Raw genomic sequence first — 6,000 nt, forward strand, 5'->3', positions numbered from 1 at the left:
CCTGGGCCGAACATCTCCAGCACGTCGCCATCGTCTTCAACGAGCTTCGGGCGCACCACCTCCACCTTAAGCGCTCGAAGTGCTCGTTTGGGACGCCTACCGTCGCCTACCTCGGCCATGTCATCTCGGCCGACGGGGTGGCTATGGACGCCGATAAGGTGGCGGCCGTCTCCGCCTGGCCGACGCCTCACTCGCCGCGGGCTCTCCGCGGGTTCCTCGGACTCGACGGCTACTACCGGAAATTTATCCGGGGGTTCAGACTCATCGCGGCGCCCCTCACGCGGTTGCTTCGCCGCGACGCCTTCGCCTGGGACAACGAGGCGACGACGGCGTTCGAGGCCCTCAAGGAGGCCCTCACAACGGGCCCCATCCTCCAGATGCCCGACTTCGACCGCCCGTTCGTGGTGGACTGCGACGCCTCGGGCGCCGGGTTCGGCGCCGTACTTCATCAGGGCGATGGGCCCTCGCTTTCTTCAGCCGGCCTTTCGCTCCGCGCCATCTTAAGTTGGCAGCTTACGAGCGGGAGCTCATTGGCCTCGTCCAGGCCGTGCGTCATTGGCGGCCATACTTGTGGGGGCGGACCTTCCACATTCGCACGGACCACTACAGCCTGAAATTCTTGCTGGATCAATGGCTGTCGACCGTTCCGCAGCACCAGTGGATCAGCAAGCTCTTCGGCTTCGACTTCTCCGTCGAGTATCGGCCGGGCCGTCTTAACACCGGGGCCGACGCGCTGTCCCGTCGCGATTCCGACCTCGCGCCACCCGCCGACGCATCCGCCGGGACGGCCCTGTGCATCCGCTCCGGGCCATCGTTAGGTCTCTTTACTGACATTCGACGCGCCACTGCAACGGCAGATGACGCCGCACTTCTTCAGCAGCAGCTCGTGGCCGGCGACTTGGAGGAGCCCTGGCGCTTCTCTGACGGACTGCTCCTCCATGGGCGCCGGATCTTTGTTCCGGCGCATGATGATCTCCGTCACCAGGTGTTGCAGCTCGCCCACTCGGCGGGCCATGAGGGTGTGCAGAAAACCCTCCATCGTCTTCGCGCCGACTTCTACATCCCTGGCGATCGTGCCCTGGTCCACGACTGGGTTCGGTCTTGTCAAACTTGCCAGCGCAACAAGACAAAGACCCTGAGGCCGGCGGGGCTCCTTCAGCCCTTGGAGGTGTCGTCTCAGGTTTGGGCAGATATCTCCTTGGACTTCATCGAGGGCCTTCCCAAGGTGGGGGGCAAGTCGGTCATCCTCACGGTGGTCGATCGCTTCTCTAAGTACGCCCATTTCATCGCGCTGGGCCATCCGTACACGGCGGTGTCCGTGGCCCGGGCCTTCTTCGACGGCATAGTCCGTCTACACGGGTTCCCAACGTCGATCATCAGTGATCGGGACCCAGTCTTCACGGGCCATGTCTGGCGCGACCTCTTCAGGATGGCGGGTGTCCAGCTCCGCCTGAGTACGGCATTCCATCCTCAGACGGACGGTCAGTCTGAGGTGGTTAACAAGGTCATTGCCATGTATTTGCGTTGTGTGACAGGTGATCGGCCTCGCGCTTGGGTGGACTGGCTCTCTTGGGCGGAGTACTGCTACAACACTTCTTATCACTCCGCCCTGCGCGCGACGCCATTTGAGGTGGTCTATGGTCGACCACCCCCGCCTATACTTTCGGTCGACCCGGAGACGGCTCGGACGGCGGTTGCGGGTGACCTTATCCGCACCCGTGATGAGATGCTGGCTGAGGTCCGTCAGCGTCTCCTTCAGGCCCAGCAGACGGCCAAGCACTACTACGATGATCATCATCGCGAGGCGGAGTTCGCAGTGGGTGACTGGGTGTGGCTGCGTCTTCTCCACCGCTCTACGCAGTCACTGGACCCGCGCGCGAAGCGCAAGCTTGGCCCTCGCTACGCCGGGCCCTTCCCTGTCGTGGAGCGCATTGGGAAGGTGGCCTATCGTCTTCAGCTTCCAGCCCGCGCCCGCATCCACGACGTGTTCCATGTGGGGCTGCTCAAGCCTTTCCATGGCGAGCCACCAGCGGCTCCTCCGGCGCTTCCTCCAACCGCCGATGGTCGCATTCTTCCAGAGCCAGCAAAGGTGTTGCAGGCCCAGCTCCGTCGTGGCGTCTGGTTCGTCCTAATTCAGTGGGCGGGCCTTCCGGAGGAGGAGGCTACTTGGGAGCAGCGTGAGGATTTCTGTCAACACTATCCAGACTTTCAGCTCGAGGACGAGCTGTTTGCGCAGGCGGGGAGAGATGTTATGACCGGCTTGGTCTATTCTAGGAAGAGGCCCACCAGGCATTAGTATTAGGGGCTTGGCCCACAAGTTATCTTAGGCAAGTTATCTTAGGCAAGTTATCTTAGGAAAGTTATCTTAGGCTAAAGTTATAAATACTCATGTAAGACATCGTTTTGAGGCAAGCAATAAAGACTATTATTATCTTTTGTTGCCCGGCTCCTAGAGGAGCCGGAAACCCTAGCCGCCGCAGCCAAGCCGCCACCGCCCTCAACCCTAGCCGCGACGGCGCCCTGCCACCGGCGCGCCCGTTCCTCGCTTGGGTGTTTACCGCGTAGGAACCCTAGTCCTACCAGGGGTTTACCGTGTTTGACTGATGAACAGTAAATTTTAAAAAATAGAAAACAAAATAAAAAAATCTGAAATTTCGTGACAACCAACTTGCTTGGGTGTGCTAGGTGTGTGTAAATTTGTGTGGTCAAATAACATCCGAGCACTAGCCAGAAAAAGTAATGGTTTTTTTGTGAGCCAATTATTTTTTTTTTGCCACGAGCTCCTCGAATGTTGAAACACCACACAAATTTTCACGCACTCAAGCATCTTTGTTGCCACGAAATTTCATATTTTTTGCTATTTTCATTTTCTGTTCATCGGTCAAACCTAGTCAATGTGGTCAAACCAGGTCAACGTGCTTAAAATCTTGAGGGACCAAGCTTATCCGGTTTTAAGTCTTTGAAGCATCAAATGTATACCAAAAAAAAATCATGAGGGACCAAGTCTATACTTTTATGGAACTTGAGGGACAAAAACATACTTTTCTCTAAAGTAAACGTGTTGCTCCCTTCAAGATCAAGAATGTCTTGAAACCCAAACATGTACACCCGGTTGCATATCCCCTAGACCAAAACAAGGTCCGCCCTTCCTCCAAATCACTACCACCAGCTTGACCCCATGGCGCGAGGCTGGTAGCTCCAGCCTCTCCGCGACCTCCTTCATGGCCGAAAGCTTCTTCCTGATCACGCTCACGCATCGTGTCACGATGTGAGTGACCTCTTCGAGTGCCTTGGGCTCCATTTCCTTCCTCACCTAGCTGTCCGTGAGCTTGCAGTGCGTGCCGGCCTTCGTGGTTGCTACGAAGCGCGAGACGAAGCAGATTGCCTTCTTTTCGATGAGAAGCTCCAGTAGCACGACGCCAAAACTACACACGCCGCTCTTGTTTTTCAGCTGACATGTCATGAGGTACTTGTTCGCACACGAACACGTCACCGTATACCTCCAACGCCGAGGGTGATGCACCGCAGCTCACGTCGAAAAGGAGACCCGACCGGCAGCGCGATACGCAGGACAGCCGGCGGATGCTTTTGTAGACCCGAAACCTCACACGCCCGGGAGGGACCCCGTCAGGATGCGTGGCGGCTATAGGCTGCCCTAGGTCGACCTGATCGCCCCTAGGGCCTCAAGGTTCGCCTCCCTGCAAAAAAAGAACGAACGAAGAACGAGGAAGAAGATACAAGGATAGGGGATAGATGAACACGAAAAAGTAATAGATGTGTTTGCGATTGTGTGTATTTCAATCGGCCGTCACCCCAACATATATAAGAGGCGGCTGGACTTCCCGTACAAGCAAAAGATTCATCTAGGCTTTCCTTACAATAAAATTACATCAATTCACGTCCAAAACCCTACCCAAATTCGGATTGGTTTATTCAAACTATCCAAAACTGTTCGGTTTAAACTAGCTGTACCTTGCGGGTCTTTTTTGTGGTGGCAAACGACCTCGGATGGAAATGAGTCCAAAAGCAATTTTGACCGTTTCGACGAGACGGGCAACTTTTATGTTGAACATTTTTTTATCAGAGGTCATCTCGAGGGTCAAATTGCTTGTGAAAGACAGCTAATTATTTACGCAGCACATCAGACATACCCACATATGTGTCTGGTTCCGGGCGTCATATTTTTGCTCACTGGAGGGTCGCGCTGTGTGGGCTCTAACTTTTGCATATGACCTTAGATTGAGACGATCTTTATATCAAAATCAATCGTTTTGACGAGACGAAGACAATTCATGTAGATCAGTTTTTAATATGGGGCAGTCTTGGGGGTGTAATCAGCCAAAAAGTGTTCTATATACAAAATCTCAGTACTTCGAACACAACTTCGGCCTTAGAGATGAGATCGAATGGCTATGACCCAAATATCAAAGTTTATCCTTTTGATGATACGAAACTTTCTCACTTTGAGAACCTTTTGATTTGAGGCCATCTTAAATAAGTTCTTGACCGTGCCAAAATCTGGTGTCAACACATGCCCCCCCCTGTTTTTCGGCAAAGCTTGTGTGCCGAAAAATAACTTGCACGAAGTTTGTTCTAAGCGCGATGTCAACACTCCATCGGCCATTTGTACGTGCTTAGGACGATAGGTATATATCGGCCATTTAGATTAGCAACAAAGTGAAGCTAATTGAACATATGATGATTTGGTAATACCCTTTCATGATGTAAGAAATTACATTGCATCCATGGATTAAAATAAGCCCACTGAGGGTAACCAATCATACCTGATAAAGAATTCCATGGTATATGCATCAACGACATAGTTGAAGAATATGGATAATGTGTGGACCGAAGATGTTGAAACCTTCGGCTTGGTCCTTCGTAGTTTTCACTCTTTTCCTTCTTCATCTTTGACGCACTTCATATAATGAATGCTTTCACATAATTCTTATTTTGAGTACTTCCTTTAGGAACCCATGCCATGTTCCTTTCTTCAAGTTCTTGTGCACTAAGTTTTTGTAATTTCTTCTTTTGCCAATATGATAAGCCGAGTGAGCGCCCCGGCTGTGATTTTGCTTGAACTAATCACAATTCTTGTTTTACCTTGTGCACTCTCAACTTTTTTTCTTCAGATTTGGCACTTTGATTCTTGACAATTGATTGCTTCATCTCATTGCCTTTAGTAGCCAATGTTAACACTTTAATTGACTCTTTATCCTTTAAGATCAAATCTGAATTTGCACTCTTGCGACCATCTTTTTAACTCGATATACTTGTTTGATCACCTCTTCCTTCTTTCTTGAGCTCCGGACCGATTCTTTCTTATTAAAACGGTCTTGAACATATGACAGCTCACTGAACATTGATCTTTTTCGAGCTGCATAACAATGGTGAGATGGTCTAAAATATGATGGAGAATGTGCCATTGTATCATACCTGTCCCATGATGAATATCGATCTACATGAGCATAGGGAGGCATCCACGACATTGGCATTGGTAGCCCAAAATAAGGATATGAACATGTTGCATTAAAATTCTCTTCTTGCCAATACCGATCCTTGGATTTGCGCCTAGGGGGTGATCTTGATGCTTTTGCATCACTTGACCGATAAGCACCATTCTCTTCACTTTTCTTTTGATATTTATTTAATAACTGTGCAAAAGTGACCTTGAATTTCTTGTGCTCGTGCTTATTGCGGCCTTTATCTCCTTTTGTTTTGCTTGCATCGATCTTTGGATTGCTTTGTTGCCCCCCAGTCCTTGGCGTCTTCATTGTATCTTGGATAGGACTCATGCCTTCAAGAATATTTTCATTGTGCTCTTGAACAACTTCTTTACTTGAAAGCTTGATCCCATCACCTGTAGTTTTTGCCTTCTCATCTTTAAAGGAATCATCCTGAAGCATCCGATTCAAAAAAATTCCATTAGGACCAATCGGAATAGACTGGTCATCCCTTGGTGTTTCAACAAATTTTAATCGTCCTTTTATCAATGACCGA

Source organism: Triticum dicoccoides, chromosome 6A, assembly GCF_002162155.2.
Source record: "Triticum dicoccoides isolate Atlit2015 ecotype Zavitan chromosome 6A, WEW_v2.0, whole genome shotgun sequence".
Taxonomy (NCBI): domain Eukaryota; kingdom Viridiplantae; phylum Streptophyta; class Magnoliopsida; order Poales; family Poaceae; genus Triticum; species Triticum dicoccoides.